General features: G+C 40.8%; 1 protein-coding gene across 1 annotated transcript in view; it reads left to right on the top strand.

The window, feature by feature from the left end:
- Positions 1 to 9,076, top strand: part of MAPK1 (mitogen-activated protein kinase 1) — a 37,436-nt gene extending 28,360 nt beyond the window's left edge. The window contains exon 9 of the mRNA XM_059484873.1: positions 1,408 to 9,076. The gene's annotated coding sequence lies outside the window, so the exon portion shown is untranslated. The remainder of the gene's footprint in view (positions 1 to 1,407) is intronic.
- The last annotated feature ends 2,933 nt before the right edge of the window (positions 9,077 to 12,009 follow it).

The following is a 12,009-nucleotide window of genomic DNA, read 5'->3' as shown; positions in this document are numbered from 1 at the left end:
CTGTGCTTTCCTCCCCCAGAGCAGCATTCTGCCATCACTGCTTTGTGTGGGCAGCTCCAGCAGGAAGGTGAAGTTTTGAGCCAGGGCACTTCCTTGCTGCCAGAAATCCACAGCTCTGCTGGCAGTGTGCAGGAGCTTTGTGGCTTTGCTATAAGCAATAATTTTTCTGCACTAAAAATGTGATTTCAGTTTCTGCATTGCATATATCCCCAGGTTTTCATTTAATAATGAATTCATAGGAAAGAAAAAGAAACTGGGGGAAACTTTTAGAAGTTTTTCTTCATTAGGGTAGCTGCTGTTGCCACTGGCTTGAATATTTAGATGTATAGAAGCTCACAAATGAACAAATTTCAATTTTTACAAACACTGCATTTTGTTTATTTAAGCTTGCTAGGTGATATTGGAACTGTTGTAATAATTGAAATGTAGGGAAGTCTGAGGTTCACACACTGGTTCTATTAGTTGGCATTGTTAATAGAGCAGACCTGGGATACAGTAACTGACTGGTGTTCATGTCCCACCCATGTTTTGTGTGTGAGAGCACAGCTGTGCGTGTACACATGGTGCAAGAAAGTTACAGAAATCTTTAGGAACAAGATGAAGCCTGTTCCTAATAGGCTGCAGTCTCAAGGAAGGGCAGTGAGTGGTTACTGATGTGGTAAATCATGGTTTGTGATCTCTTGCTTGCCTCATTGCTCAGACCATACTTACCTAGGTTGTATTAGGGATTAAGGGATAAAAGGATTAGGGATAAAGATATCAGTGATCTGTTGCTAGCAGAAATTTCTGGTTTGATAAAAATGTTACCTTCAAATGCTACTATGCAGAGTTGATTTTGCCAGCACAATATTGCAATTGAAATATTGTACTTAGCTTGGTGAGGATATGCTGTTAATTTGTGTGAGTCATTTGTGGTCAGGATTGCCAGCTCTGCCATAGCACAAGAGTTTAAACAGAGCTGCTTGGCACCCTAGCGAGGGCCAGTCCCCAGGAGCTGCCTTCAAATGCACAGTGCCAATGTCCTGCTGGGCATTCCTGTTCTCCTGCACACCCCCTGGGCTTCATCAGCCAGCTCCTCTCACTGCGCTGTTTCTCGAGATTCAAAGTGTCCCCTGAGCTGTGGGGTTTGGAATTGAGAAGCAATATGAAAATAACAGATTTTTGGTTCAGACAAACAATGTATTTCATTGATTAGTTGTGTTTAATCTTCCTAATCTTTTGAAGAATTAATAGTTTAAAATGGAATGCCCTGAGATCCACTGTCTCTGAATTCTTTTTTAACATCTGTGGATCCTGCTGGCTCTGGCTGATGGTAAACACAGTGTGCATAGAGCACAGAAATAGGAAAAAGTTTTAAAAGGTGATGTTAAACTTCCTTCACTGAAATATGTCTCTGCTCTCTTGTAGGACAAGGACTTAAAGGACTGGGCATGCTCAAATGTTGCTGTTCCTCTTCCCAGTTCTTTATTGTTGGTCATGTCTTGTGGCCTCTCTCAGCTTATCCACTAACTCCTTTGAGCCATTCAGGAGGGCGGTTCCTGGTAGTTTTGGCTTTTCATGCTTTCAATGAATCTTTTAAGCCTGAAGAATTGTAATTGACACTCCTGCGTAATGCCCATTGTTGACCTGTTGCAGTACTGTACTGTACGTGCACCTACTGCTGCCCGTGTTTTAACTGCTTGCTTTCTGGTTTGAAAGATGCAGTGGTTCCTTTCACTCCTGGATCAATGTCCAAGAAGAGAATCCATTGACCTGTAAGACGTTTACACCATGAACTGTTTTTCTGACTTTACTGAAGTCGCTGGCATTTTTTTTAGAAAAGCTACTATTCAGGGCACTTTAAGTCAGTGACATCCCAGATTTTTTTTTTGCACGTCCTTTTTAAATAGAAATGGTTGGTTAGCATCCAGCAGAGTGTACCATTATGCTATGGATTGCAGCATAAGTTGTGTTCATGTTAATCTTGCTTATGCACTTGTTTGGGTGTCCTGTGCTGTACATACAGGTATTCTATCCAGTGTAAGAGCTACATAGGAGCCCAACTTAACTGAATTCATCTAAGAAACATTTTTCCATGTATTGACATTTTTTTCCCTTGCTTTTCCTAAGAGAGATCATTTAAAGTTTACCCACGCTGGAGGCACAGTACTCCCAAAGTTCTACCGTGCAGTAGTGTTTGTACAGCCTGTGCAAGGCAAGGTGGCAGCTGCAGCTGCTCTTTGCTCCCTGAGTGCTGGAAGGGTTAACACAGACCACGATGGCACCGTGACCCCACGGCCAGTGCTTTTCCTGGGCAAGGCAGCCGTATCTGGTGGCAAGCAAGAAATCAGAATATGATGTTAATTAACTCAGTCTACATCCTGCATACCAATGAAATGCTTCAAATGAGGATTGATAGTTTTGACATTTGAATCTAATCACTGACATTCAGATTCTTGCAGAGAGGAACACTGCATCTTCAAATGAGAAAGTTTGATTTTACTTTTGCTCCTACAGCATGTCAGCATCTCAAGTTCATTTCTTGCAACCTACACTATGGTGATTTGTAATCAAGCCTCCATGAGCTCGTGACATGAAGTACTGTTCTGTTGTCAAGTACTATCAAACTTTTCTGATAATGCTGAGTTAGGACAACCAAACAAAGCTAGCACTAAATAACATTTAAAATTGTATACCTTTTAATGATCTTTTCAAGTATTTGTTACTGAAATTGTATAATGTGGAGTTTACTAGGTGTTATGTTCCAGTGCAGTGCCTCCTTTTCTTTCCCCACTGCTCTCTGTGGTGAGAAATTTGCCTTGTTTAAAATAATTACTGTGCCCTCGCATGACTGTTAAAGCTTTCTGTGCAAAGATGATTGTCTAAGTGCCACATGCCTATGATTGAGAAAAAAAATAATCTATTGTTACCTCTGAGTTGTGTTCAACTGAAATGCTATTCAACAAATAACTTAGGAAAAATAGTTCTATTTTTAGCTTTTCATATCTCTGCTGTCTTTTTCTCATTTTATTTTGGCAGCAGTGAAGAATGGATTGTATAAAGACTGCTTGCTAATATGAACAAAATGCACTTGTAATTCCTGGAAATAAATTTAAATCTTATATCTTCACATTAACATTAAGAATTAGTTTTTGGTTTCCTCTTGGGTAATGTCTTTGAATGGAAATCAGGTTCAATTGCTACTGTAGTACATAAGGATGCTGGCTGGTTAATAACTCCAGGCTTCCTCATACCATTTAGTCTGCTCTTCAGAGAAATCTAGAAAGCCATTAACTTAGACTCCACTAGATAAGGGTGCTTACAAGATTCCATTTCAATTTTTTTTTTCCTATAGTTTAAGTGTTAATCTGCCAAAACTAATTTTTAGTAAGCAAGGGTTCATCATTAAAGGGCATTTTCTATTAGGAAGTTCCTGTGGTACATAAATCTCTGACGTGGGGAACAAATTCGGAGCATTGTCAGGACACTGCACAAGTGATCATGGAATCGTGGTATGGAACCTATGCTAAAAACATTTCTGTAGAAGAAATATGCACTTGACTGTTGATACCAGTGTAGAAATTTCTCTTGACCTTTCTACACATCTTTACCAAAATGCTTTTCTCACTCAGTTTCGAAAAGTTGAAATAGTTCTAGAATCTCTGCTACTTGCATGATCATCATTACAACAGGAATCATTTTTGGCACGTTTGGAAAGATGACTGTTACTGAAATTAGCTTGTAACACCTCGGTTTTAATTTATTAAGGAAGATCTTTGGCAGCTTACTTCACCCTTCTCTTTCCCAATTTTCTTTTAATACTGTCTTTAATTTGGATGTTTGGGGAGGTGTAGACTTACCCTTGCATCCTCTCTGAGTGAGAAGCCGAGGATTTGCTTCACCTGATGTCTGGTGCTTTTGGGCTTTCTTCCTTAGCCACTTTTGCTGAATCCAATTGGCGTCCATCAGGATCCATAACCACATTCATCAATCTTTTACTGAATTCAGTAAACATTGTTGGGTTGAATTTGTTGATGCATCAAATGCTGAAGCACGAGGGGTTTTTTTTGGTCAGATTTTAAAAATAGTTTAAAGAAGGTGCCTCTAACAACACTGTGTTAGGTCAGTTATTTCATCATTTTACATTGGGTTCTTTTCTTTATGCAGTTTTTATATTTTTAGAGCGGAGAACAGCAACTCTTAATCCAAGTAGCATGCATATTTCATGGTAAAGATGCTTTGGGAATAAGGAATGTAACAGTTCACTGTCAAAAACATTCCAACCTTACAGCTGAAGAAAAATATGCAAACACAAAATTCTCATGGATACTTTGGCAAACAAGCCTCTGACTCTGCTGTCCTGCCTGTGGCCAGACTCTTCCTCACGCCTGTGACACCAGAGCTGGGCCGCGAGCGCCAGGAGCTTCTGGGAGTGGCAGTGGGGACAGAGAAAACCTGAGGAGCTGAGCAGGGCTTTCCTTGCAGAATGAGAGAATGAAAAACCTGTTGTTGCTGCCCACTGTAATATGCTACAGTATATTTATACCATGTCAAAGTTGTTTGCTGAGCAACTGTACTATAGATTTAAACTTTATTAATATATATTTGCTTATGTTAGTGTAGTTTATATAGTCCTTGGTTATTGATAAATTTATTGTGTTGTTACAGCACAGTGATATGGTATAAATATAGGTCTATACATACACACCATATACTTATGAATTTGGTCCCTTGCATAGTACTTTTATATTTGTACAGCAATGTCTTCAAGCAATCCCAGATTTCAGGGGAAATATTTTTGTAAATGCAGTGGTTTAAACAAAAAAGTCCAAACAATCCTTTTAGTAAGTTTTAAATACATTTGTGGTTCAAAATGGTTTAGTTAACAATTGAAATCAAGACACTAAATTAGTGAAAAGTGCACATTAGTAAAGTGAAGCTTACAGTGGTTTTTGTAGCATGTGCTGTGATCAAACCAAGTGACACATCGGCAGAAATGTAAAAGTTGGACTACATGTGTAAATCTAGAACAAATTTCTAAAGGTTGCAGCTGGTTTACTTACTATTGTTGCCTTTTCTCGTGTTGTATCAGTGTAGAGCACTCTTAAAATACTCAAACTGCTTTGTCTTTGCTTTGTACTGTTGGTGCCTTCTTAGTCATGTACCCCACAAGTCCTGCATAGCTAATTTAGTTAATGGTAAGTTTAAAATAAAAAAGCAAAGGAAGATTTTATAAAAAATAAATAAATCATTTTCTGTATGTTCTTATTCATTGTAACAATTAAACATTTATATTGTGACAGATTTGTGATTTGGTTAATCTGTATAGATCAATTGTAAGTAGCAAAGGTTTATATTTCGTCTTATTCTTTTGATGTTGTAAACGTTTGTGATTTTCTTTTTTAAATCAGGTAACTTAATGTTCTGTTTTGTTTTTGGCATCTGAATCTTGTAAAAACAAATGCAAAGAAAATCATTAAATTGTGTCCCTGTATTACCAAACCAGCATAGTTCCGTGCATATCTAGAACGACTGGGACTTTGCTTTGGCCTGAGCTGGTCCATTGGCTGACCCAAAACTGCCCCTCCTTGGCCTGCAGGCAGGAGCTGTAACTGCTCAAGGTGTGTCCCCCTGTGTAACTGTACCAGCTTGGAATTCAATTAGGGAAGCCATCCCAAAAAACAACCTCACAGATGAGCTTTCTCTATAGACAGGCAGAACGTTTTATCTTTGGAGTGAGAAAATGATGAAATCTTGACCTGCTGAATGATGCAAATCAGTGTCAGTGTTACCTGGTGGTTCATGGGCTTTCCTGACACTCCTTCTATGGATATTCACATTGCACTGTTCCCATGAAATCTTGAACATTCTTACTTGCATAATCCTTAAAAACCAAATGTTTTCATTTCAGTACAAAAAGGTTTTTCTCCGAGCAGGGATTTGAAATGTGGGACTTCTGGGAGCAGTGCAAGTAAGTTCATATCACTGTCATGGACTTTTAACTCTTCTTCAAAGAATTGAACTCTTAAAAGGTGTAGCTGGATAATGGCAGCTAAAAACTTCTCTAGTTAATATGAAAAGGCAAAAAATGTGAGCTGAAACTAAAGAAAGCTTAACCATATCTTGTAGGTGTGTAATAACTCTGAGATTGGCTTGTAAAAATTCATCTCTCATCCCCCTCCTTGGCTTTCACTGCAGAGTATAGATTTTTTCCTCCCAAGAATAATACAGAATTTTTGCCATGTTTCTGTGTGTTCTTAACATTTTTGTTGGCTGTGGCTGTTCCCCTGGCAGAAGGTGTGTTCACTGTAGCATGCACTTCAGGAAGGGACTTCAAGGTACAACTGCACAGCTGCTGGGCTCCAGGAAAGTTTTGACAAATAACTGATTTGACTTAATGTTGTTGTGATCCTTGTTTCAGTGGGATTAGTTTGAAATACCACACAAATTTCCTGTGTTTGAGCAGAAGTGCCTGTAAGCTCTCCATCTGTAAGCTTCAGGTGTAGTGGGCACTCCTGAGCTGTTGGGGTGTGGGTTGGGATGGTGGTTCCAGTGAGCACCCCCAGGTGCTGGGGAGATGCTGCACTCAGTACCAGGGAGGCTGGCAAGGAGCTGCTTTTGAGGAGAAGCTGTGTTTATTGCAAGAGATTAATGTAGGTCTGATGGCATCAAGCTGTGTAGAACTCTGACCCAGGACTCTGCAGACCAGAGATAATTCTGTGTTGTGCATGTTTCATCTTTAGTTATTCTTTCTATTAAATTGCATATATGTAACACTGAAAAGTTTAAAAAATAAAAACCACTTGAGGAATGTAGAAGAGTCACAACAGTCATCGCATCAGCGCATGCTGGGTCTGTTGGTGGTTACTTTGCTCTTCTCAGCACACCAGTCCAGGTAGCTTCAAAGGAGTTCCAGAGCCTCAACTCAGCTTTTAAGGGCAACTTCAGTGTCTCAGTGTCTGCTGAACTCCACCCTGGTGTCAGGGGTGTTCACATCCCTGTCAGGAAGGCAGCCCTGCTCACCTGCTGTTTGTGTGAAGCCAGATCTTGGGAGTTGGATGTGAGAACTGTTCTGTAACCCCTCTGTCTTTTTCCCTGTAATTTATAAATTACACTGACAACTTTCCTTCAAATGTTTTCTAAAACTCTGCCCTGTTTTCAGTACATCTTGCTGTTGGCAATTTACTTTTCTCTGTGTAACTGAGTCTAAACAAGTTCCACTTGTTAAAAAAATCTTTATTCTATCGGATTTGTAAGTGTTCTGATGATAAACAGCAGATTATTGATCCTGTGAAAGTGATGTACCTTGTGAATACTGAAAAATTCCTGCAAGTTCCCTAAAGCTGCCTCTTGTTTTCCTCTCAACATGCACACACACAGAGCCCATTTCTCCTGAAGTTCCTTCTCTTTCCAGCTGATTAATTGGTGTGGTAGAGAAATGTGTGCTCCTTCTAGCTTAGTACAGAGGTAGCTTGTGTTTGTATGTGAAGGCTGAAGAGACTTGAAGTCTTCCATTCCTGATTTCCCTGAAAAGAGCAAGAAATGCCTTGCCAGGGTCTTGGGTTTGCAGTGTTTCTCACCTAAAAAGACAGTAATAAAAATACTTTCATGTCTCTTGCCAGTCTGTTTGTGTGCACTCAGCTGCTGCCTGCAGCACTGCTCCTCTCTCTCCTTGCCTTGCTGCTAGCACTGGGCTGACTTTTGATCTGAGCTCCTCTTCAGTGACACTGCTCTTCCCCAGGGGTTTGCACTTTCCATGTTGGGAATTTTCTCCGAAGTCCCTTGTGTGCTCTGGCTTGATGACTTCACTCCTTTGTTCTTGCTTTTCCTTACCTCGCACGCTTGTAGATTCCTGCAGTCTCACAGCTCTGCTTTTATTTGCTCCTTTCGTTTTTTGCCTCTGTAGAGCTGAGCTGAGGACACAGTTGTGCCTCACAGGCTGGGCCTGGGCACAGCAGCTGGCCTGGAGCCCTGGCTCAGCCCTGGCTCTGGGGAGAAAGCCGAGCTGGGGCAGGGCAGCTCCAGTCCTGGCCCAGCCCTGCGATGGCAGCGCTGCAGGGATCTCTTATTCCACCTTGCGAGTTTCGTTCTGGCCTTGAACACACAACTTAGAAATCATGGAAGATATTAATCTCTGTCTGTGATGTGTGATCTGTGTCTGAAAATTCAGGCTTTTCTAGAAAAATAAAACCACCAAAAAAACCCAAAGCTGTAAGAGAATGCCATAATGCCAGAATTTTTAAAATTCTGCTATTACTAAAAGACTTGAGATGCACCTTTTAGGAGGGTAGTTTGTTTGTTTGTTTTTGTTGGTTTGTTGTTTGTGATTTTTTTTGTAACATCCAAGACTAAATGGTGTGCTGTGAACATCTTTTTCTGCCTTAAAATTGCAAATGCAAAAATGATGATTATTCAGAATTTTGGCTTGAGACTCACTGAATTGATACTGCAAGAGAGCTGGAAGGTTTTTTAGTCGAGCTTTTTTCTCCTAGGTCACCTTTAATTTTGATAGCTAGTACTGAAAAGGAAATATGGACTAAAAATCCTTTTTTCCTGGAAGTGTTAAAACTCACAGATATTCTAACTTATAGTTGAGGCACCACAGACTCAAGAGTTCAAACTTCAGACTTTCTAATGCATTCTGTGCTTTAAAAAACTTTTTGTTGGTGTTGTACACATACATACCTTTGCAGGCTTTCTGAGTAGGTTTGCACAGGTGTGGAGGGGACACAAACTTGCAGGCCAGTTTTCCCACTCAGAAATATTTCAGTGGGTGTTGTGGCTGTCACTGTAGCTCCGTGTTTTGGTTCTGTTTGCCTCCATGCAGTATAAGCACAGCACTCCAGACAAAAGTGGGGATTGAAACCAAAACCATTTCTTAATCATTCTGTTGTAGCTAAATGTAATATAAATTTGGATTTGAGGATATGCTTGGTATTTTGGAGGAACTGTGTTAAGCTGTTTTTACAGCTGACTTGGTGACATTTCTGTAAGTAAAATATGCTGTTGTTCCAGCATGGCAAAGGTCTGCATAATTCATGTGCTCAACTTAATCACTGGTTTTCTTCTTGTGACAATAAATGGCATTGTACCAAAAGCAATATATCCTGTGTGTAGTTACTAGTGGAAATCATTATTACTGTGCAGCTTGTATTTTCATTGTCTTTGCAGCCCCTAGCATGGACTGTGTGCACTGACAGTCGCTCCAGGCTATTAAAGATGTCTGGGGCAGAAGCAGGTCCTGGATAACTCTTGTTTGCTTTCTGGAAGCTGTTGCTGTACTTTGAAGCAGAAAAGGGTTGCACCTGATGCTGCATTAAGCTTATTTTCTTCTGAGTCTTGTCATCAGAATACATCTAAGTCTAGAGTGTTTCTCCAGATTTGCACTCCACATTGTTTCTCTTGAGAAAGGCCCAGGCTCAACACCAGCATCATTAGAGCCAATGATGATAAGGGAGCAGAAGGGCTTTTTTCGCTGCTTGATTCTGGGATTCTGCTAAACCGTCCTCAGCTTTAGAGCACAGCGCTGTAAAAAGACTTGTGGAATGCTGCAACTGGCTTTGCTCACCAACTGCTTAAGACCAGATAAGACCTCACAGGCAATATGCAATGCTTGGGAACTCTGTCATGAGTTCTGTTCCCTCCTGCCCCCAGTAGTAATTCTGCACTACTGGCTCTGCAAGGAAACCAGCCCTGGATAACTCCATCCAAAGGGAAGCTTTGGGTTTAATTTCTGGATGCTCAAAAGGGCAAGATATTAAGACAGTTTTCTCCCTGTCACTTGCATTTGACTGCTAGTGTAGTACTCATTATACTAAATTGTCACTGTACAAAGAATGTCATACTGTAGAAATAAGAGGGCTGAAGAGCTTGTTCTTCTCAACATATATTCCTTCTTTCTAAGTCTGTAGAAAAATACTTTCAGTTATAGCTAAATATAACTTCTGCATTCTCTTGTGCACATTTTTCTCTGCTGCCTCCTTCTTAGATGTGACTTACTTTACTGCTAATGGTGTTATACAAACTGTAGTACTACAGGTGTCATGGTAACTTGTAAATAAAATTACTGTAAACCCACAGTCAAGTGATTTGTGGTGCTGCTCTGTACACGTGTGACACTGCCTTAGCTGTCAGTCCTCACTGCACTTCCTGGAGGATCACCCAGGGATTAGAAAGGCTGTGCCCGTGCTTTTATGAGGAACATTTTGCTGACCAGCCTCCACAGCAATCTGGTCCTGTTAACAAGTTCCAGGTAACTCCAGCATTGACAGCAATTATCCTAGGCAGGAACATTGCCACATTATTTGCCAGCTGACAGCAAATCAACCCTTCTGTCAGACTGATTGTCTGTGCAGCAATAATGCCATTTTACGTAAATACTTCCAATCATTTGTATAACAAGTAGAGAGCACAGGATTATTTGCAGTGGGGAGCTGATGAGGAAGCTGTTGCTGGGGCGTTGTGGCCTTGGAGCCTGTTTGCTGTTTCCCATCCAAGGAGAGAGGGGAGAAGAGTGAAAGAGGTCAGACCTGTGTGGAGAACAGCAAGCGCTGCTCTTGAGTTCACAGTGCAGCTGTGCTGCTCTCTGCAGGTGTGGAGCAGCACAGGGACAGCAGGAATGCTGCGAGATGTGCTCAGGGCTCCCTCTCCTAGAAATTGGTCCCGAGGTGGTGGAATGAAGGCCAGGTGTGTGTGAAGCCCTTCAGAACAATCTGCCCTCATGAATGCCCATGTGCTGTGGAAGGCAGGTCATGGGGCAGTGCAGCAGCAGGTAACGTTTAAGGGGTTTCATGTCTTTGGGGGGTGAATATGAAATACCTGTAGGAAATATTCAAATGGCTGGATTTTCTGCAATGCTGAAGAGAGAAGCAGCTTGTAATTCCCAACTACCTGAGGCTCCAGTCAGCTGTCTTTTGTGTATGCAGGGAAAAATTCACTTTTTGGAGATGACAATATTCCTGCTTCCCAACTTTTAGCTGCTTCTGTAGTTCTTCATTGTTTTCCTCCCTTTAAACCTCCTTCCCTGCAACTGTTACATAAGGTCCTTGGGAGCCTGAGTCTTTCAAAGGTATTTAAGTGAATGAAGAGGCAAATACCACATGGAAACATTTATCTGGAAACAGTTTCACTTAACAGTTTCTCAAAGCCGGAACTTGTGGCCTTTTACCACAAGGGTAATATTAAACAAAACACTTAGCTTGAAGAATAAATACAAAGACAATCCTTCTCAGAATAAAATGCCATGTCTGTAATAGCTACTGAATTTAATCTTGGGGAGAAAAAAGGGACTAGGAAGCAAAAATATCTCCAAATCAATGCACTTGAATGAATGAAATCTGTGTGTGCAACAGGGGTTGAAGGGTGATTATAATCCAAGTAGGTTTGGTGGGTAGAGAGGTGGGCAGCAACAATGAAGCCCATGGCATTTCTTGTATAAATATTGCTATCTGCAAATTGCCACACTCCTCATCAAACAAAGGTAGCAATTAATTAAGCAGGTGAGTCTATTTCAGCTCTTAAGGTGCTCATTTCAGGATATTCAGGAATTGACTTGGCATTCAGTGGCACTGAGAATGGATTCATGATGACATGTTTGTGTTCAATTACTGAAATTTTGCATGTGTATATTTTGGTTTTATTTGAATGTGTGAATCATTGGAATATTTGGTAATTTTCACTGTGAAAAGAAGTGTGATTGCCTTTCAGTGATCTGTCTTACTCCTGCTTGCTAGCTGTGCTAGATTTTGGAGCAGGGGGCGTGAAGCCTTTCATGCCCGGAAATAAAATAATCTTCAGGTAAATGAATAAAAATTAAAAACTCTTTGTATGGCCTGTTTAGGGATAATAAATACATCTGTAAAGCCTTTGCACCTACTGAGGCAGTGGAGAGCTAACTAATTTCTGACAAGCTTGAGGGAAACAGCTCTTCCTATGAGCACAATTCCTGCACCCTGCTGGAAATTACACCACGGGCTGCCACCTTCCACAGGGCTTGCTAATCAGCAGCTGCTGCAATGCTGCTGGGTGGGT

This window comes from Ammospiza nelsoni, chromosome 18 (assembly GCF_027579445.1).
Source record: "Ammospiza nelsoni isolate bAmmNel1 chromosome 18, bAmmNel1.pri, whole genome shotgun sequence".
NCBI classification, from domain to species: Eukaryota; Metazoa; Chordata; class Aves; order Passeriformes; family Passerellidae; genus Ammospiza; species Ammospiza nelsoni.
The sequence above is the reverse complement of the archived record's forward strand: the minus strand, read 5'-3'. Positions and strand labels throughout refer to the sequence as shown.